Genomic DNA, 23,045 nt, shown 5'->3' with positions numbered 1-23,045 from the left:
TGGTCATGCTCCTCAAGGGGGTGTGGCTAGCAAGTCCTCCACCCACAGATCCAGCAAGCCCCAGTGGCGACCGAACCACACGCCCCACATTGGGCACGACGAACTCATCGTGGTTCTCAAGCCGAGCACAACGCTGGATTTGAACGCAACTTTTGCTCCAGGCCAAGTCGGATCCGCAGTGCGCAATCTCTTACGCGAATGCGGGGACGTGGAACTGTCTGTGTGGCTGGTGTGGGAACAAAACGTGATAGTGTGTGGACTCAACTCAGAGTCTGCCGCCCGACGACTGCTTGGTGATGTCACGCTGACAATCGACGGTCGCCAGCTCCCCTTCCGGAGACATGCCAAAGCCACAGGCTTCGTCTGCAAAGGGGTCATCACCATCGATCCTAATGACACGTCGGCCTCTCTCAAACCCAAGCTGCGATGGAAAAACGGCGAAATTCTTTCCGTGAGAAGACGTGGCAGCAGCAACGTCGCTGTGGTCATCTTCGAGGGGAAATTTGTTCCCCGCCAAATCTACTACAACGACCAGGGCATCCCGGTGAGATTGTACAAGAAAACGATCCCCGCCTCTCATCGTTGCGACACGGTGGGACACAGGGCGGATATCTGCCCGAGACCCAAGCCGGGACGCTGCGACCAATGCGGCTGCGAGGTGGCTACCACTCCCGAGGGCCCTGTCGAACACAAATGCACTCCCCGTTGCCTCATCTGCGGGGGCGAACATCTCACCGGCACCTCTGGATGTAACGGCAAATACCAGAAACCGATCAAGCCGGGAACCTCACCAACCACCGACAAACGGAAAGACGACTTCAAGAAAATTCAAGCAAGCAAGAGAAGCCACAAGACTTCGACCCCAGTTTCGGGCAGACCTGCTCCCGTCAAGAACAACACCAGATCAGGGACCGTGGCAAGGACGCAGATTTTCAGCGCCGAGGACTTTCCAACCCTGCCAAACGCCCCAAACGAGGTGAGCGATTGGGTTAAGGCTGCCTCCCGGCCTCTCTGTTCCCCTTCCCTCCTCACAACCCCAACCGAAGTAGCCCTACAGCGACAAAATGCGGAGCTAAGGCGCCAGAGCGAAATTCTTGCGAACAAAATTCAAGAGTTAGAAACGAGGCTAGCTGGGCTCACGGAGTCCCAAACAACAGCTGGAACGTCGGAGCCAATGCAGCATTCCGAACCATCAGAGCGGGATGAGAGCGCCTCGGTCGCGTCTGGGCCCGTGTCTAGCGCTCCCCGATGCTCAGACTGCACATTTGGAACGCACCATAGAGGAACTGGAACGCACGATAGAGGAACTGCCAAAGAAAATTCTAGAAGGAGTCAGGGCATCCTTTGCAGAGCTCTGGCAGCAGGAACTTTCGCAAATAATTCTAGCGGTAACTGACTCAGTCATGGACACAGTCCAGGATTGGGTCAGCACACAACTCAGTGACAATCGCTCCCGCTCACGATCCCCGCGATTGGATTCGCATAGGCGTAAGGTGGTGCCTCGCCCTGCCACAGGCTTGCAGGAATTCAGTTCGACCACTACCGCCATGGAACCACTGGTGCCTCCGTTAGAGACACCGTTAATCCAGGGAGGAGGCCATGTTTCTTAAATCTCAATAATCTTCAATCATGGCTAACCGACCGCAACGTAAAGCCCGAAGCAAAATTGCAGATGAGAAATTCGTGATCATACAATGGAACTGTAGAGGATTTGGGAATAGGAAAAAGAGGTCGCATCTCCAATTATATCTCCAGTCCATCGTCCCCGCACCAGCTATTGTGGCTCTTCAAGAGCCTGGAGCAGATGCTAAACTTCCAGGGTATAGCTCATTCCAGGGGGGCCCTACGACTTGCATCCTGGTCAGCAAGGCGTATACGGCGCTCCAAGTCGATCTAGGTCTGGAAACCGAACAGGAATACAGCATGGTAAAGGTCCTTCCACTTAGACGTTGTGATTCTCCAATACATGTACTGAACATTTACAGCCCCCCGCACAAGCCCCGCATAACTTTTAACGACGTTTTCTATCGAGCACTTAAATCGGCCGACAAAGCACCCCTCGTGATAGTTGGGGATTTTAACGCCCCGAGCCTTCATTGGGGGTATCACTTCGAGCAGGCCAGGGGACGCAAGTTAGCGGAGTTAATCTCCACGCTTCGACTTACGCTGCTCATGGACCCGACATGTCCCACGCGTATGGGAAACTCGGTAACTCGCGACACGTGTCCTGACCTATCCCTAGTTAAAAATAGTACAGACGCTACTTGGGAAAACCTGGAGGAGACACTTGGTAGCGATCACTGCCTCCTTAGGATCACCCTCTTGGCGAAGGCTGCTAGAAGAAAGTAAGGCCAGGCCAAACTAACCAACTGGCATGAATTTAGAAGTTCCACCTGTTCTCCTCACAGGCAGCTATACGGAGTGGGCGAAACAGATCACCGCCTTACCACAGCCACACGTTGCAACAATTCAGACCACCGAAAAGAACCCAACTGTGGACAACCATCTAATGCATATATGGGAGTCACGCCGGAGCCTTACTAAAAGATGCAACAAACAGAAACTTAATCGCAAGCTTCGAGCCCGCATCAGTGAACTGACTGAAAAAGCGGCAGAATACGCTGTCCAACTTAGCGACGCAAATTGGATAGAGAGATGCAATTCAGCTGCGCGTCAAATGGGATCCAAGGGGACATGGCGCCTTTCTCGCAGTCTCATTGACCCAACTCAGACGAGAGGGGAAACACAACGTCAACTCCGAAGAGCCCTACACGGGTACCAAGGTACGACGACCCAACTCGCGGATACTCTATGTGACAGATATCTCTGCCGCACGGAAGACCCCAATGGACCTGAGTATCAATACGCAGGCAAGCAGAACCCCGACATGGATGCCCCCTTTACACTACGAGATCTTCGGGCAGCTTTAGCTCAGATGCGCCGAGGTACGGCCCCAGGAAGAGACCGTATAACAGTCCAACTATTGGCGAACCTCTCGCACTCGGCCTACTTGCAACTGTTAGATTACATAAATCAAATCCGGGACGGCCGTCCACTCCCCCCAGAATGGAAGACCTCCTTGGTCACCTTTATACCCAAAGCAGGAAAAATTGTTAATATTGATAATCTGAGGCCAATTTTGCTCACCTCATTCGCGGGTAAGCTCATCAAGGCGATGGTCCGGGATCGTCTCTCTCCACACATTGAGTCCTCGGGCCTCTTTGCTGACACTATGTTCGGGTTCCGCCGACATATGTCAGCACAGGACGTCCTTCTCCAGCTACACCGCGACGTAATTCGGCCAACTACGATGCGACAAAACGATAAAGCCATCCTTGCCCTAGATCTCAAGGGGGCATTTGACAACGTCCGGAACAGCAGCATACTAGAAAACTTAAGTATAACGGATTGTGGTCAGAAAGCCTTCGCGTACGTCAGAGATTTCCTCTCCAAACGTCAAGCATTCCTGAGGATCGAGGATGAGGAGCACGGTCCATATTACATGGGTACAAGGGGTACTCCACAAGGAGCGGTCCTATCGCCGCTACTCTTTAACATCGCTATGATGCAGCTGCCGCACAAATTAGCTCGGGTAGAGGGTATACTACATGCCCTTTACGCCGACGACATAACAATCTGGAGCACAGAAGGCAGCCTTGGGGAAATGGAGGACCGCCTGCAAAGGGCTGCCAGCATTGTCGAAAGCTATGGTAATGACTTCGGCCTCCAATGTGCCCCAACAAAATCGGAACTTTTGCACATTAAACCCAATCCTAAAGAGAACACAAGGCTTTGCATCTCTTTAACAGGTGGTTCTATCAGAGAAGTGGAAGAAATTAGGATCCTGGGCCTGCTTATTCACAACAAACTTAGTCCAGAGACCACCATTGCCAAACTGAAGCGAACAGGGGAACAGGTCGGACGGATGATACAACGCGTATCCAACAAGCGCGGCGGGTTACGGGGCAGGGACGCACTCCGGCTCACCCATGCCTTTGTAACCAGTAGGATCCTCTTCTCCGTACCCTACCTCCGTACGAACAAACAACACGAGAACAGCATTGACGTCATCATTAGGAAGGCCACAAAACGAGCCCTTGACCTCCCGGTGGCTACCTCCAACACCAGGTTATCGGCGCTGGGAGTGCTCAATTCGTATCAAGAGCTGAAAGAGGCTCATCTCACAAATCAGTACACTAGACTCGCACAAACGGCGTCCGGGCGCCCCACTTGCTTAATCGCCTACAAATCAAACATGAGTGCATCCCAGATGAGACGTGCAAACTCCCAAAGTTGTGGCGGCACAGGCTCTGGGTGCATCCACTTCCGCGTAACATGGAAAAGCACACTCACGAAGGCAGGAGGGAAGCACGCGCTAAGACCCTGGAAAAAAATATGGAAATGGGCGAGGTGTGTTCTACGGTGATGTGGCAGGACCGTCGCCTCTAGGGTTCTTTACTGCCGCTGTAATTCACAGGGACCAGCAAGTCGATGGGCTCTCCTACCCGGCTCCTAACTCCACGCAAGCCGAGGCGATTGTCATAGCGCTCGCCGCCTCGGACACGAAGTCAAGGACAATAATCACGGACTCTCGCCGAGCCTGTGAAAGCTATTTAGCGGGCACGGTACCACCCTTGGCCTACAGAATTTTAAAGCGAGTGGTGCGGTTCGTAGACGGCGCACCTAAAGAAATTGTGTTGTCTCCGGGGCATCAGGGTCTGAGAGGTAACGAGGCCGCGCACGCGGCTGCCCGAGAGCTTACACACCAGGGACCTCACCCATGCTCTCCCGGCTCGGAGATTAGCAAACCACTTCTGCGGTTTAGAGAAATGGTAAAACATTACTGCGATAACCACCGGCTTTACCCAGCCCCTGCAAAGGGTCTGAGCAAGGCCGATGAGCGAATACTGCGGCGCCTGCAGACGAACACATTTATGTGCCCTGTAGTAGCAAAGCATTTCGACCCTAAAACCGATGGGTGGTGTCTGCACTGTGGGGAGGTGTCCGACACCTTCCACATGGTGTGGGCATGCCAGCGCAACCCTGGGTTATCCCCCAACCCTTCCCCTACCAGAGAGGCATGGGAGGCAGCCCTGCTCAATTTCTCGGGGCTGGAGTCTCAAAGGGCTCTAGTTCGACGGGCGAGAGTGGCGGCCTTGACCAATGGGGTCCCGGAATAGGGACTGCACCTGTGCGGAGGGCCACATGCCCTACTCTCTTTTATTCTGATCAAAAATAAAGTTTCACTCCTCCTCCTCCTGCTCCTCCGCTGATCCTCCTTCCGTGCCTGGAGCTGATGACGCTATTGGCGAAAGAGCGCGATTCTGTGATAGTCTTCTACTCTATACCTTGGATGTGCCTTAGGGTCGTTACCCACGTGCAGCCTCTCCACTGCCTGCACCATATCCCGCACCCAGGTCTGGATTATGAAATATCGGGGTGCGAGGCTAAGTGCGTCCTTGGTGCACTAATGATGGTGAGGATATACATGATGCTGAAGGTGATCACTGTTTTCTGAAGCAGGAATTTTTTAGCCTTAGATGTCATGCTCTCTGATCAGTGATAAAGTATACTGTGAGCATTCTTTATCACACTGCCAGCGGCTTTTTCGGGAAGCAGTCTGTGTGTGCGCTTCGTCCCCACCTGTACATAATCACCAGAAGTAGGGCTTAATTAAGTTGTACTTCATGATCCGTGTACGTATCTTTTCGTCGTGGGTTAAGCGTTCTCCCGCCTACAGCTTTACAATAAACGCCCATCCGGAGGTCAGTCACTCAATACGTTTCAGAAGTTTGGAAGGCTATATTTTTAACTGGTTTCGATATGACTGCGCGGGTAATATATGGCGCATAGGGCGGTCCATCCTAATAGGCACTAGATAACAAAATGACGTTAACAAAGAGCTCCACATACGCACGACGCACTGGCTAAAGAACACAAAATCGTTTTCTGCAGAACAAGAAAACCACTCACAAGTGGTCGAGCTTTTACGTTAGAAATACCCACACTTTTAGTAATGTACAATTTCAACCATTACACGCTGATAACTATCATGTAGAATGAGAGCACTTGTGAAAAAGATGCGCTAATGGAATCTAACAATGAAATGCAATTGCGTCATACTTACGCTTCATTATTGTGCATAAAGGAGTACAGAGAACGCCATCCTTCACTCTGAACATTGATACAAATAAAAGATGTAACAAAACGTAGTCATGCTGGGAAACATAAAATAATCATACATAAAGCAGAACCTCGCGGGTATCAAACTTTCTTATTGGCTTGTACGTTTCCCAACAAATGCCTCGCAGCAATTACCTTTCCATCCGGTTAAAGGGTAAACAGTTCAACTTTCCTTCTCCAAGGATAAATCGTAAGCTAAAAACCCTTTCTCGCTTGCGTGCTTTCTCAGTCCCCAATTCTTCTCGGTCAAGCATACACACTCTGAGGTAGCGGGTGCGAAATCCTCTTTGAGTAGTCGTGCGCCTTCTCTCGCAAGACAACATATAAACGATTTTCAAAAAAAGCGCGAAGTGTCCCAGTTAGCTACAGGTTCATTATATGAAACCTAAGAACATGTAAGAGCACTTAAGGATTTAAATCACTTTAAAATTACAATACCTTTTGGCGTCACCCTTTTGAGCAGACATTTTAGGGACATCAACTCTTAAGGTAGTCAAGTAAGAAGACCAGCTCTTCGGAAAAAGTCGACGTTAAATCTCTTTTGCGCAATCCTATCAATCTACTAGCTTGGTCACCAGGTCAGTTACGGATTCAACTTTCGTTGAGAAGCACTACACAAATCCATTTCTGAAATAGTGTGGTGCTGACACGATTTCTTGCCTTCAGCATAGCTGTAAGGTTGCCAACAATGGCTACGCGACAATTCTTCGAACAGCGTTTCATCGAATGCATGATTATTTCGTTGAAGCAGCTTTATCGAAAGCCGTTTGGTAAAAGGCACGTTGCCGATTTTATCAGGCGCTGTTTGTAAGCTTCAGGAACCATTCATATTGCTGCTAGAAAGTTTAAAATCCTTTTTGACACCAAGGAATCCATGAAGCCTTAAATAATCTGTAATTTGAGGGTCGTATAGAAAAACGGAATTCTGTGCCCATTTTCGCCTAAGAACGTGCTCCGGGTATTGCAGCATGTTAGGTTATCTTAAGTTTTCTTTTCACTGCCACGTTTTCTATTTTCCGAAGCCGTGTTTCAGCGTAGCATTTGAAGCTCAAATCGCTACAGGGCACACATTTGTTGGGCGCACTAAACATTCTTCAAACGACAAGCAGAAATTTAAAAATAGTTTATTTTTACAAGAAATGAGTTTCAGAAGTAGCTACATAGCAGCGTACAGAAACACAGTCACCATTTTAGTTGATGAGTAATGCCCTTTAAAAAGCCCTCTAATGATATTTTTTGTTGGTTCCTGAAGGTTCGCCACTTTTCTCCGCTGCTGCCAGTGTGTGACGAGCTAACGAAAGCCGTTATGTGCGATTCCGACAAAATTTGAACCTTTAATGTTCCAGCCTTCTACTAGTTTATATACCTGCGTCAGCCCTTGTTTTGTTAAACACTGCGGAAAGGAGCTAGGGAGCAACGAGTGGTCGACCAGGCAGCTGGCGTGCTTTGTCCCTCTCCAGTTCTTCTCGATCAAGCATACCCACTCTGAGGTAGCGGGAGCGAACTCTTCTTTCAGTAGTCGTGCGCCTTTCCTCGCGAGACCACACATGACCCCTCTTTGTCAACACTTCTCTGTGACACCTCGACGAAGTACTGGGCCCACCCTGGCTACCGCCACAGCAGTCTCTATTCACTGGATCCCGATTAACGGTTCAAAATTTCCCAAGGGCCTCAGTGAAGCTAGGCGTCGCTGTCCCACCGGCTGAGGCTCCGCGTTGCTTTTATTCATCGCTTCCAACACCTGATTGGTGGTACGAGTAAACCTGACTTTGGAGCTTGTCACATACCACAGGCTACTGAACATTCATCAGCCCGATTAGACCACCGAAAATTGTCATAGGACGTCTTTCTGGGATTCTTAACAAACGCGTGCCGATATCCCACTGTGTGCTCTCATTCCCAAAGTGGAAGCCTCGCCTGCCCATTTTTGCGGAGACGCGTTGGCGCTGTTATTTTTGTTGTACAGTCAAAGGAATGCTAACCGCTATAAAGACTAAATAAAAAAAGATGCTATGAACTCCGGTCAGCATAGTGCCATCCTACCCTATCCCACTGCACTGTCACCGCCCTTCTTTTTGCTGTGCCAAAACCCCACACTGAGACCCTTGCTTTCATGAAACCAAGCAAGTGTTCATTGTTGTTCTTTGCTTAGTAGAGCCTACACTTGCGTTAGATTTGCCAGGGATTGGGAGCTGTAACGGCTCATGGGTCTGCTTTAGAAAATCCTCAAAAGCATAAACGGGAAATGATAAAATTTGTAGAATAGGGCCTGCCACGTGATACCTGATTGTGATCGCACTGGAGAACATAGGCACTTGAGTCGCGCAAAACATTGATTCTCATACTGCTTTCGCACGCCATTCAGCTTGTTCGCGTAATTCGCGTCGTATAATGTAGAAACGTAAGCGAAAAAAGATACGCACTTGTAGTATACCAGAAATTAGGCTTGACGCCGCAATTCTCGTCTCAAGGCAAATATACGTCACAAGAAGAACAGAGGCATTCCGTTGTTGAAGGAAACTAAAGGTAATATATACCGCGAACTATCGCATTAAAATCACCTGAATAGACACGTGTGCTTAAAGACATATTTTCCGGTATTTGCGCTTGCATGGTTGAAGATCGCACCTTCAAACTGTAGCTTCGCTTCACATGCATGTTTGCTGGCCTTAAGACACGCAAATCATCTGTACCCCACAGAATTAAAAAAAACAACGTGTTTTATGCTATTTATTATAGAGTGAAGCATAAAACTTTCGAGATATTTCTACTTTAAAGACAGCTTCGAAACATCATTAGGGTATTTCTGTGCACCAGACACGTAACACGGAGGAGCGAAGTTTGACCCGAAAGTCGTTATGATTCATGTAATTCACCAGCGGAATTTTCCTTGACATTGGTAGCTATGGTTTTGCCCACCAACGCAAACATGGTCCAAAATACGCTGTAATCAAATCACACCTGTCATCACTCATAATGTGGGAGCAAAGCGTAGAGATAGTTTCGTGACTACCCCCCGCTTTAACCCTGAGGGTAAAATAATGAGACGAAACGTCTAGATTGCCAGCATTTTGCCCTGAGAAGTACTCTAGCTTTGCAAAATTTTGCTTCCCCACCTTTAGTAGCGCCTCGACAATGTCGTAGTGGCCTTTGGACGCTCCGAAGTGCAAGGCAGAGTACCCTCGATCCTCTTGTCTAAGATCAACAATGGCATTATTTTTTGACAAGATCTTCTCCACAGCCCTGCAATGTTCGAGAGAAAACGGCACAGGAAGAAAATATTATATTGCATATAATTGCTATCAGATAAAAATATATACACTGAACGGGCATCAAATCCTCAATAACGACCCAAATTATAGCAATTTTTACTGGGTGTCTGTGCGAACAGGACCGCACAGCCCCTGGGTGTACTATTGAGCACTTTGCGGGTCACACTTCGAGATACCCCAGCCGTGGCAGTGAAGGGGTTTAGAAGGCATCTGATTGTGGCCCTGACGTTGGGAGAAATGTTCGCCAAATTCTTACTATACTATTACAAGATAAAAAATGTCATCGATCCCAATAATTAAACACGAGAAAGAGGCCTCTTATATCAGGGCTTTACACGTGCTCGTTAACAGCTCCAATGTGGGGACCCGCTGAGACCCGCAAAATAATACATTCGTTCAAATGTTGTTCTAAGGATTTTGAAAATTTTATAAATATGGGACACAAGCCGTATAGGAAAAGTGAGGAGAAACATCGACGAGTTTCACCTTATGTCCAGTACCTTAACGGTAAGCAATTTGATGGTTTAGGATTTGGGATGCATTTAGCTCCCACAAGTACAGCAATGTAAACGCGAGGAAGCTTAAGCTTTCAGTAGGTGTGTGCGCTACCCAGGAGCCGCGATGGTTTCACACACTAATTGTGTACAACACAAAGCTATAACACGTCAGTACGATAAAAAAACAAGGACACCGGTGGAAGGTATTGAGTAAAGGCAAACTCAAAACAAAAAACAATAAACAAAAAAATGTGCAAGAAAACGAAACATTGCTCAGCACTCCACCTAAACCGTCCTGAGAAGAAAGTGTGGCCGCTCTTAGCCAACCTTGAGAAGTTATTAAAGGTAGTCATCTGGAAGCTTATTAAAATTCGACATACCATGGCCATATCGCTGTCCGTTAGGTAGTTTCAGTTTTTGGAATCCCATAAGAAGACACATGTTATCGGGGCGAGTATTTTCTGGTACAAATTACTTAATCGCTTTCGAATATGTTTTCAAAATGGCACGCTGTTAAAATACGTGTTGAAAAATAAGCAATCCTGCCGATTAAAATGCGCTCATTTACCCTTTTTATGCAACATGATAGCGAAAACGTTTGGCAACATTTTCGCAGAAATAAATTCAATCTGTCTTGAGGTTGAAGAACAACTGAACAAGAACGAGCAGATGCCACAAAGAAGAATAATGTAACTTGCAGCTTGGACCAATACCCTCCTAATTAAAAAGGGCAGAAATACCTTCTCATTGTACAGTACACACGCAATACTTCAGAGGTTCTTACAGCTTGTGTCTGTTCCTGGACAGGTCACCGTCAATGAACACACTGAAATATTTTGCCGAAGGTACCTTTTTTACAGGGAGGCAACACCAAGTTGTGCATTTTACATCGCCCAAACAAATACTATCATTGTTTGGTACTATCCTATGGAGTTTCCTTAAAGATATCAGCTTTATTTTTGAGGGTTACCTTTGATTCAAGTTTACTTCTAACCATCACTCAGTTTAGCAGCTTCTTTCTCAAGGTATGAATGCGCAGTTTAGTAATTCGTGTTTTTTGACCCAAGCAAAGTCTCGTCGGCCTACTAAAATTTTTGGAATGATGCGATCCCCTCAGAATGTCATTAGGATCGACGTCAAAGAAAAGTGGAACGAAACAAGAACCCTGGGGTCTCCATTAGGCAAATAAAACTGTGCACCCTGCTTACCCCAAGGCTCACCGATTGCTAAGCGGGGACATGTAGTCGCGTAGCAGAGATAAAAACGGTCCCCGAAATGCGCAACTCTATAACTTATTCCACAAGATATGGGCATTCACAGTATTGAAAGCCGTTTGTTCATGAGGGAACCGACCAAGGGTAGCCTTTTTTTCTTCAAATGTACCGTGCAGTAGTTGAGATAGATTCTCAAGAACGACTTGCCTACGCGATCCCGAAGCAAGAGCACACTGCTGCTTATTTAGTTAATTGTGCTTCAGTAATAACGAAATGACGAGAGCATGAAGTTACTTTTCGAACATATGTGGCATGGAAAAATTGGTAGAAATAGGGCGGTAGTGGGACGTGGTATTTTAGTTCGTTTTTTGTAAAGTGGAATATTGTGCGCTCGTTATAAACTACGTAATACCACACCTGAATCAAAGCTCATATTTGGCATAATTAACAGTACATGTTTCAACACGGCAAAGCTTCTGGAGATGTCGCCATTAAAACATTATCGATTCGTGAACTTTTTTTTATGCTTGAGGGCTAAGACAATGAAAGTAGTTCTGGTTCTGTTAGAGACTGAAGAAAATTGAAAAAGGCAGGACAACGTATTAGAATGGTGTGTTAAGAGGCGTGGCAAAATATTCATCGTAAAATGAACACATAAATTCATCAGACAAATGCAAAAATGAAGCCCCAAAATTACAATCCGTTCTATGGAATAGATCTTTCTTAATTTCCAGGTAGTGTAATAATAACAGACCCCATTTTACAGTAATATGATTAGAGTCTTCGAGGTTTTTCATGTGAAACACTTTTGACGCAGGTATGAGCGCGGTAAGTCTATTTATAGCTTCCCGAAATTCCGAAAGAACATTAGTGTTCCTCGGGGCTTGGTGGCATCTCGACTAAACTGCGTAGTTTTACTTCATAGCCGCGAAATGTTTTGTTGTCAGCCATTGGCATTTGGGATTTCGCTTTTCAACGTAGACAGTTCTTTTGCATTTTTTTTTAGGTTGTTGATTACCCTAACGAAGTTTTCGTAGGACGTTTTGGGGTAATATTTATACTGAAATCGTTCCAATAAAACGACACAACCGTTCTGACAAATTGTTTTCTCTCAAACATTTATTTTCCTGAATCATACGTTCCTGCACAGGGAATGTCTTTTGCAAAATAACACGCAACGAAATTGTGGTCTGGTATATTCGGCGGGAGGGCATTCTCGCTTTGAATTTGAGGTCGCTTGCGCCGATATGGGCATGCCCAATGTAGCTTTTGAAAAGATTCTCAATGATAAATTCATTTTCTCGGGTTGTTTCCGATAAATGGCCATTAGTATCAGTGTGAGCAAGCGAGACATGAACTCAGCGAGACCTGATGGATTGCTCCAATTCCGATTATTCTATGTTTATATCTCCAGAAATATTCGTGCGGTTTTTGCAAGCATATTCGAGCTATCAAACCATTTTCGTAACATTTTCAGAAGGGAGGCGATATATTATCACTACGGTAAATCACACGTGTTTTGCTTACGACAAATGCCATGACTTCCGCTTAATTGAAGTTTACGTTCAGTCTCGAAACTGACTAAGAACATATAAAGTAAACAGTGAGTCCTCCACCTTTGCGATTCATTCGTGTATCAAAAAAATGGCAAAACCAGAAAAGCAGAAGGCACCACAGTGCTCATCGGGTATAATGAAGTGCTTGAATTACAATATGTCTACGTCATCGTATAGTGTCGTAGTCGTTGCTCACAATTCACTCCATTACTTCCTGGGGATTCTAATAACAACGCTCAAACTACTGCATGAATAATCTCTAACTGATTCGTAATTCTCAACGAAGATTTTCAATTAGGGAATTTTGGCATAGTGAGTCCTGAGCCCTACAGCATGCGATACACGTCGCCAAGAGAAGAATATTGATCAAAGGAGCGCCCTCGTCTTTTCGAGCAATAATTTTCCCCTTTATAACCCGGAAAACTGTACGACGTTTTATTTCCTCGGACCGTGGGCCACCAGAAGAGGTGACTCTCTGGTCACGTCAGATTCTTGTTGAAAACAATAGCAGGCAACTCGCAAGATTTACTAAGGCTGCGTAGCTTACAACTACTACTCAGCCGTTTCTCTGGCACCGATGGCTACCAAAACGTGCGGGCAGTCGGAATCTGCTCTGACAATGCAGGTAGCAGGCGAACGGCAGTTGTGTTCTCGCAGGTATGCTCACTTATTTCTACTTCTCACCAATGGCAGTCATTTAACAGTAGAGTCCCTCATGGGGAAGACCCGTCAATCTTAATATTTCTGTGTTGGATAGACGACTGTACGGCTCAGTCTCATTTATTTCAAGTTGAATATGGATAATTTTAACCGCATCGTCGGCCACGGTGTCTTGCAGAGATTATACTTCCTGTTCAAGCTCTTCAGTTGCCTTTGAGTTGTTTCCAGTCTCCAAAACGCGATCGTATTGTATGGACACAAACACAGTGATCACTTTACTTTTGTTGCGGCGTTTTCGACACTTTGAACAGTTTGCACGAACCTCTGGCGCTAGGAAGCAATTGGTGGTCAATGCTTGTCTGATTCTTTTGAAAACTGGTAAATTTTTCTTAAGCGAAGTTAGCTGAGTTATTTTTTCCGTATCGCCACCCGTCGATTGAAGCTCAGAGTGCGTACACGTTAGCGACTATCGGTATGCACGGCGACGCCACTTTTCACCTTTTCCCCATCGCACAGCATAGAACGCGTTGTAGGTAATTTCGGAACATGGCTGCCCAAGGTGCCACGACCAGTTTCACTCAGGACCACAGCTCGCTTTATTATTGTGACCTGCCCATCCCAGCAGGCTACAATTAGAGTCAGCGTGCCAAACCATTGACGTCTAGACACGGCGCGCTCGATCAGGTGTTGCTAAATTTAATCCCAAACACAGCAGCTCCGGTTTGCTTGCAGTGACGCCTGCGTATAGTCGATTAAAGGCAGTGGGCGTATCGATAAATGCCTATTCTACTGATCACTACCAATCATAACAGCCAGCAACGAGAATTCATGGTTCAGGGTACACGCGATTTTTAGCTATGCCAAAGCCAACATGCACAACTACACCTCAGCGCTATTGGTTTCGCTTTCTGGACCGGAATTTGTAATTTTGTGCATGCGGAAACTTTGTTAAATATAGCTTCCCGCCGAAGAGCTTTGTTATGACGTGAAGCTCGTCGGTCTATAACCGAACGATAACCGGGAAGGCTCGAATTACCTTGCCCACAGCAACAGGGCCGTTCTGTGCGGGGAACCGCTGACATGCTAGCTTGAAAACAACGTTTTTCCAGAAGTGGGATCACTAATCGATGGCGTCCTTACAGCGGCTGCATCGTTTTTTTTAAAATTAGAGCGCAATGCTTGTAGGAGCTCCATCGGGGTGGCTTACAAGCACAACAAATGACAACGTTGGGTTTGACAGACTTCCCCAGTTAATGCGTATAGTCAGAACCATATGCAGTTATCTTCCCGATATTGTTTTGAGCCACTGCCACCCCACCAAAGCAATGAGAACCTCATGAAATCAGCTTCGCTTGACCGTATGGCTGTTAGGCTTGCTCAGCTGTAGGAAAAAAATAAAAGCGCTTACGATATGTTCACAAAACTTACGATGCAAAATGCCCGATCTTTCAGCAAAGTTCTCCTCGAAAATGTTTTTTTTGGCTCGGTTGGCTGCCGAGTCTTCAAGCGCTGTAGACTATACCCTACAACCTCGGCATCAGAATCACTGCCGCTACTTTGATAAAAGAAGAATTCTTGGTGCCTCTACATTGCACGTGTAGCTATACTCGTGGTATGCGTCGTCACACAATGGCAAGTGATCTCGCGTTGAGTGTTTCGAACGGGTTTTCATTTTTTGTTAGGTGGACTGCATAAAACAGTGTGCCTAAAGTAATTCTGCCTGTTCAATTTCAGTTGCCTCCTCAGTTTCTCCGAAAAAACCGTACTGAATATTTTGGGGCATTTCAATATTTATAATTTACGCGCACTGTTAAACCTGTGGAACACCACTGAATGTGCTGGCGAAGTGTTAACAGCTGTGACCTTTTTTACACACGATATCCGCGCCAATGCGCGTTCTCTCGACCCTGTTGAAGAGCATGCTTTGGTCGCCGTGGACAAGAACGATTTCGCGTTAAAAACTATTAGTTGAGCACAATGCCAATCCCGCAGAATGTGTGCCCCCAGAGTTAATTTCCTCCAGCACTTCCCCCAATGCGTACATGTCCCCCAAACAAATCACAAGGAACGGGAAAAAACACAAAATAACAAGGATGCTAGGCCAAGGAAAAGCCTATACAGCGGAAAACTAAGATTAAAGGCCGCGCCAGCTGGCGAAGTGGAGTCGGAAATAACTAAGAAAAACCGCGGCTTTTTTTAGAAGCCTGGGCAAGAAAGCAGATCATGCTCAGAACATACCACAAACTTGTCCGATTTGAGTAGCGCAGTGCGGCTGGAGGCGCATTTCAAGGAGGCGTTCATAGCGAAAATGTAAGTAACTGCAAAACAGAAGCTGCAATCGGTGGTGGAAAAAATCCATCTTTTAATCATCCCACCTTCCACAGGAAAAAAATGAATAAAAACTAAAAAGGAAAAGTAAATAAATACATTTCATTGATATGAAACTCGTAGTACATTGTCGAGCTTCAAACTTGACGCCCCTGGCCATTGTATCACTTGCGACGCAAGTTGCTACACTCCTGGTTGTTGGATCTTTGACGCAGCGGGGCTGCCATGATCGTGCCAGCTGTGAAGCTTTCACATAATCAGCGATGTACACCCTGCACAATGTGGGCTTTGCTGCTCGTTGGTAACTCGACGCGTGAGGTCATTCCCGGTAGCCAAACACGAAATTTTGGTGGGAAGTGCTAAAACTCCGGCATATCCGGCGGGGTTGTCTGAGGGGGAGGCTGCTTCCACCATTAGTCTTGCTGAAACTTCTAAGGGATCACTTGATCGTTAAAAAAAACCCCTTGGAATGGGTTTATTGTTCAAAAGAGAAAATTCTGATTAATAGAAGAACATTACGGAGAGCGAGCCGCCTCCCTCCGCACAAGGTGACGACCGCAAAGCGCAGAATACGCGGATGTGCGCGCGAAGCTCTTGAGAACCCTCTTATGAAGTACGTCCGTGAGATCCAGTACTGCCCAAGTACATCAAATTGACATGCCACGTGGTGAATGGTGGCAGCAGGAGTGGTCGCGGCAGTTCTCGCTATCAAATTCAAAGGAATCAGGTTTTTGGTGGGGCCACAATGGCTTCAAGGATTGTCTCAAGAAAATGTGCAAGGTAGGCGGCTTTACGTGGGTGACAGCAAAGAATAGTATTATTTAGGCGAACTTTTGCTGCTTTGTTTTTCTCATGTTTGGATATACCCTAGCGAGGTTTGTTGAGGGTTTATTTGCATTTTTAAGACATGCGGAATGAAACTCTGACTAACACTGCGTTACGAGCAGGCTCTGAAAGTTCAGGAGCTTCCCGCGCGTTGGTAGCTCCTTTTTTTTGCGTCCCAAATGCTGACTGAATCTTCTGGAGGCCTTTGTAATACTATTATTCATCCAAATTTTAAGAATTCCGCACCAAGTCACATTTGTGGCATAGTCGCTATAAGCCCTAGTTTAGGCGGTTGCCGCCATTTTGCTTAAACCACAAACGACCAAAGAGAACAGATTTTAAAGTCGAACACCCTCAACCGTAATAACTACGCCAACAACGATACCGCGGTTTTATTCATCCGGATTATAATTAGAAGTCGCCAGGTGGACGTGGAAAGTCTCATGGGCGAAACGTCTTCTATGCGAAAAATATTTTGCATGGTATTACCTTTTTTATTTCGGTGCTAAAGAACGGCTTTCGCACTGTTTGACGAGCATTTAAATGCAGCGCACACCTCCAGGGTGTATATTTTGGTGACTCTGCCGCCGGCAGCAGTAACCTGCTGCCTTTACTCGTTTGTATTTCTTTGTGTTATCTCAGCTGCATAAGACATCCTCGATAAAACCGTTTTTTGCCTCTGTAAGAATGAATCTAAACTTCGTTTATTTGAAGAAACGCTGCAACGTAGAAAATGCCCAATGCCTCGCTTTTTCGTTTCTCTAACAGTAACTACATGCATAGCAGAACTTGTTGTGGGGTGGAATAATCCAGATTGTGCATATTACTGCTGCGTGAGTTCATTCCAAACAAAGTGTACTTTACTACAGTTGTGTAAAAATTTCGACTTCTTCGCACCAATTCTTCCGTTCGTGCATACTTTTCCCCTGCGTTTAAGCTCGCTCTATAATATTTGTAGTCCCTGAACACGTCGTTGCAAAATCAGCTATTTTACGAATTGTCAACCTGCACCATGTACAAAGTGGGGTCCTAAGCTGTAAAGACGTTTCTACATAACATACAAGTCTAAAAAAAACCTTGGAAACTGAAGGTGGCTCACGCCCTTTGAGCCCAGCAATTGTAAGCATTCTTTGCTGCTGGTAAGTGTATGAGTCTTGTTTTCCCTTTCGTTTCTTTGTGTTTTGCCTAGAAATATTCTTATGCACAGAGTGAGAGGGCTTTGCATTTACGGAAAGTTACCCCGAAATGAGGGGACATGTTCTTCGCATGCCGTACCGTGCACCATTCACAGTGCACATTTCGGGCTAATTCTGGTTTTGATGTCCCAGAGTACCGGGTTAGCATGCTGGGTGGCACTCTTGCTTTTGCGGCCGAGGATGAAATCCTGCACGAGTCCAAATGTATTTTCCTTTAAATCGTTTCTGTTCCCAGTTACGGTTATTTCGGTATCACTCGTGTTGCCGGACTATGACGGCAGCTATGGTCACTTTTTGTGTTTGGTGAGGCACCCAATGCTGTCGAGATAATACCTTTCTAGGGGCAGCTAGTACCGGCCCCTAACTCCGAATATATACTAAATGCCTATATCGATCTTTGAGGTCCACTACCTCCGCTTGGGCCTAAACGTCTGTTATCACCAGTTGCCCCACTACCCGCTATTCTGGCAGGTTATCATATAAATATTGTGATAAAATGTTCCCTAAATAGGTAGCCGAGCGCCATGCTAGACTTACAGTACGAAAGAACCTATTAAAAAAATTACCTGTAGTTATCTGCGTCTCTAAAAATGCATAATACTAGCGGCTTATCAGTGCAGAACGGCACGGCATGACAGTGTCCACCGCAGCTGACGAAAGAGAACTAGCGGAGCTTTCGAAGTTAATCAATAAGCGTAAGAGAGCTGACATTCGGGAGTGTAATTGGGCGAGGATTGAGATTGCTGTGTTTAAAGAAAGAGTCAGCTTGAAACAGTGAAGAGGCGTCTAGTCATAAAGAAAAATCAGATGTATTCCCCTAAAGGAAGCAAGGAAATGTAATCAGAATAAGAGATAAAATAGTTATACTAGCCCAGGAGTGCTATAGCGTTCTTTGAGGCAGCCGTGACATGCAGAAAAACAGCGAACGAGGAAGTAGCTCAAAGGATGTACACATACCACCAGAGACGACAGAAGAAGTAAAGAAGTCTTTGAAAGTAATACGAGTGGTTGAAGCACCTCGTGAGCATCAGATAACCGCAGACTACTTACACCATGGCAGACAAATTGAACTAGTATAACTGGCAAGCCTGTATACGCAATGCGTAATGACCGCGAGTGTACCGGAATGATAAAAGAACGTGAACATATCCTAATTCATAAGAAAGGTGACATGAAAGACTTGAAAAGTAATAGGCCCATCAGCTTACTGCCACGCGTCTACAAGGTACTTGTCAAGGTAGTCACTAAGAGAATTTCGGCAAGCGTGGATTTCAGTTCACCTAATAAAAACCAGCGTTTTGTAAGCGCTAATCTCAAAGTATGTTACTCACGCGATGAATCAGGTGATGTAGAAATGCGCAGAGTATACTCCACGCTTATAGATAACCTGCATATAATATGAGAACTAATTTAACTTGTTCAAAACTTGAGATTTCATTCAGGAATTGCGTAATTAGGGTGTAGATGAGCATTATGTAAGAATACTAGAGTACATCTACGATGGGTCTACCAGTCCTTCATAAGGAGAAAATACCTACAAGGAATGGTGCGGGACAAGTACGCCATCCCTCTACTGTTATTCACAACATGTGTACAAGAGGTATTCAGAACATTGGATTGGGAGCAGGTAGGCGTAAGGGTTAACAGAGAATGCCCCAGTGACCTCATATCTGCTGAACGTTGCCATGCTAAATAGGTCGGGGGCCACATTTCAAAGCATGATTAGCCCACTGGACAAGCGGAATAGAATGGTGGGCCTTACAATTATTATGCAAAACACTAACGTAATCCTCAATAGTGAAGGGAGCTCAAAGCGGTTTTAGATGAGTGGTGAGGCCGTGGAGGTGGTAAGCGAATATATATACTCAGACCAATAAGTGAGCTTGGATTCGAACCGTGAAGCAGAAGTAATTAAATAGATAATAATGGGGTGGAGTATATGTAGACAAAGGGACGAGCCACCGAGACCCCTCCTGATGATTCCTTTAATCCTGTGAACTCATGATAATGATTATGGGGCACGAGAGAGACAGAGCTACATTTTTTACAACATCCTCTCCCGCGCAACAATGAACGAGCATACTCCGTGTAAAAAAATTCCTTTGTCCCCGTAGCGTTCCTTTCATGTCCATACGAGCCAAAAGAGTTCGACCCCTTGAACCTTCCACCTCCACCGATGGTAACGGTGCCTTGGCGTTGGTGGACCGATGAACGAAGCCACTTCGGCCACTCGATACAGTCTTGTGAGGAAACTAGTTCAGCGTCTTCCTTCCATCTTGGTAGCAGGTATTACTTTCTGTTTTCGGCTCACATCGTTTTTCTTAGTGGAAGGCGCGTGCACATTTAGCTTATTAGAAGTAGGCTTGTTTTCACAGCATAGAATGAGTGTCCTGGAGGCAAATTCAGCTCTTTGCCTTGGCTCGCGGCATTCTGTACGCCCTTTCGCTGAAAACAGCCGGCGCCCATAGCAATGCTTCCCTTCCGCAACCTGTAGTTTGCGGCACCGACTTTCTCGAAGTGGGGATGAAGTTCCATTTGAACCGACCTTTAGCTTCTTTGTCTCCCGACGGTTCCTCTTGGCAGTCTTTTGTTTGCTTCGCTTACACACCTTCTTTCTCGTAACCATATATATTAACACTGGAGCACCAAGTAGGTCACGTTTAAACAAAGATCTCTTCCCGTCTTCGACCGGCGAATCGCTCGAAAGCGCCTTGGGCTCTCTGCTCCTGCGGTTTCCTTTGTCATTAAGTGCTCCAGGACTTGAGGTGCCCTTTGGTATTACAGGCGGTGTCAGCTTGTTTATGGTCGAGTCGTAAATTATCTCGTTTGCTTGCGCTGGCCCAAACGCGGTAGGCATAAATGCCCTTCAATCTGATACTTTCTTGTGGGTGGTAACCTCGTCGTATTTGGTTTCTTCAGAATTAAACACGAGATGTCCGGTTTCTAGTGGCACTGAACCTTGCAAATGTACGTTCGTTTTCTTCGTAACTTGGCCATTACTCACTGCTGAAGCATTCTGATCCGCGTCTGGAGTATCGGTATTCGCACAGTATTCTTATTTCTCTTGTAGGTGTTCTTTCAGTTCTGCGTAGTTTCGACATCTGTAAGAAGCAATTAGGTTTTGTCTCGCTCTCTGCGCTTCGACCAATTTGACAATTTGAACTCAGCCTTGGTCTTTGCCATGCAAACTAATTATTCGAACGTAAGCGCATCTTCAACCTGGGCCTCTAATTTATCAATGTCCAACGTGTCTTGAACTTCTCGGTTAATCATTTTCAGTGCGTCACGATATTCAATCAAATTACCAAGCAGCTCCTTCAACTCACTTGTTCGTGGTGTTTCGATTGGGAGGAGGTCTTCAATCTTGCCGATCATGGACGTGATACCTTGACGGACGATGCGCCGCCTTTCAAGTAGGGCCTCCATAATCCGGTCCAGCGTCGCAAATTCAGTAAAGGCTGGCGACCTGGCTCAGAGGGCACTAGTCGGTTTATCTCCGCGTCAGTATCGGCCCCGCATAGGATCATCTTGTCTTGCATCGTGCAGATATCTCTTAAAGCTCGGCTTGTTCCATCTTCTTCTTCTTAGGCTGCTCCGATGTTCCTCGAATCAGCGTCTTCCATCTGCGGCTTCATTCTGGCTCCCGAGAGGTGAGAGGGCGGCCGAAGAGAATCAAAATCCGCTGAGTGTGCCTCACCTCTCGAGGTCGCTTCTCCCGGGTTTCGGCTTCCAACAATATGTAGACAATGGGACGAGCCGCCGAGACGCCTCCTGATGATTACTTTATACCAGTGAACTCATGATGATGATTATGGGTCATGAGAGAGGCAGACCTACTTCTTTTACAACAGTAGATACGGAAGGCATTTTCAGAAAATGAATGGCAGCCGACCATTGTCTCTAAAGAGGAAAATGTATAACAGCTACGCCTTACAGGTGCTGACCTGGGGGGCCGAAACTTGGAGGTTCACTAAAAGGGTTCAACTTAAATGCAGGACAACTCAGCGAGAAATGCAAATAATTATCGTACGTGTAACGTTAATTAGCAAGAAGAGAGCGGACTGGTTTAGGGAAGAAATGCGTGTTAAGACCCTATCACTATAAATTAAGAAGCTTAATCGTGCGTGGGGAGGGCATGTAATGCGAAGGCAGATAACCTTCGGTCATTAATAAAAAAACAGATTCGATCCCTAGTGAAGTCAAGCATGGCAGGGGTGGTATAAAGTTAGGGGGTTCGAAAAGATCAAGAAGCTTCTAAGGATAAATTGGTCTCTTTAAGGGCAGGAGCAGGAGAATCGGAGACCTACGGGACGGGCGTTTGCCCTGAAGTTGGCATAGACAAGCTGACTATGACGATTATAAACTGTAGTACCCTAAACCGTGAAATTCACTGCGTTGTACATTACCCAGACAGCTTTGATGATTTCGTAGAAATTGCCCAAAATACCTAGAATTTCAAAATGTCAAATCCAAAATATGGCCTGTGAAGAGCGCTGTCACCCATCCGTAAGATGCATTGTTCGCTGTATTGTATCTACCCGACTCAACTCTTCGCTTTTGCTCTTTACCTTCAAGAGGGCACTGTTTATCATCGCAACCCGCACTTCAAAAGTCGAAATTCCTTTTTCCGTTTTCTGAACTAATGATAGAGTGTTTTCTCGGCCACTCATTGGATGTTACCACGACTAACCATTTTCTCGTACGATTAAAGTTATACATGAAAGGATAAATCAACGCTTTAAATGTGTGAAATGCCTAAAAACACCACACCACTCCTCATCTGCTGTCCTGCAGCAGCTTGCTGCCGCTCTGAAACATTTATCATGGTAAATTTCTGCATCGTGGCTTCTTTATCTTCCCTTCGCGAAAGCCATGCGTTGCAATCTCTGCTGACTCTAACCCTGATTTCTAAATCACAAGTCACAAAGGCACATTAAAATTTCTAGATTTTTCCTAATGAGTGTATACATTCGCGGCAAAGAACTGTGCCTTGTCGTTTTCTTTCTTTGGAAAATTGTTGGAACAAGACATCCTTTATTCAATGAATGTGCATGCCGCCTGACCAACTGAAAGAATTACCAAATATTTCGTTCATATAATATTTCCGGGCTGCACCATCTATGTTAACTTCACACCCCATATGTATTCATACTGCCTTAAGAAAGAAAATTTCTTTATCCTAGGCTAGGGTTCTTTAAATTTAATTTCAAATATCAACTAATTTATTATCACCCACCGCGGTGGTTCAGTGACTAAGACGCTGCGCTGCTGAGCACGAGGTCGCAGGTTCAATTCCATGCCGCCGCGGCTGCTT

The 23,045-nt window shown here is 46.0% G+C and overlaps 1 protein-coding gene across 1 annotated transcript in view; it reads right to left on the bottom strand.

Annotated features, from left to right (window-relative positions):
* LOC144165141 (E3 ubiquitin-protein ligase MIB2-like) overlaps positions 1-23,045 on the bottom strand; it is a 200,039-nt gene that overhangs the window by 174,287 nt on the left and 2,707 nt on the right. The window contains exon 2 of the mRNA XM_077695244.1: positions 9,300-9,426. The gene's annotated coding sequence lies outside the window, so the exon portion shown is untranslated. The remainder of the gene's footprint in view (positions 1-9,299; positions 9,427-23,045) is intronic.

The sequence above is a fragment of the Haemaphysalis longicornis genome, unplaced genomic scaffold, assembly GCF_048455015.1.
Source record: "Haemaphysalis longicornis isolate Haplotype H1 unplaced genomic scaffold, Haemaphysalis longicornis Haplotype H1 scaffold_14, whole genome shotgun sequence".
NCBI lineage: Eukaryota > Metazoa > Arthropoda > Arachnida > Ixodida > Ixodidae > Haemaphysalis > Haemaphysalis longicornis.
This window is presented reverse-complemented; position numbering and strand designations above follow the sequence as displayed.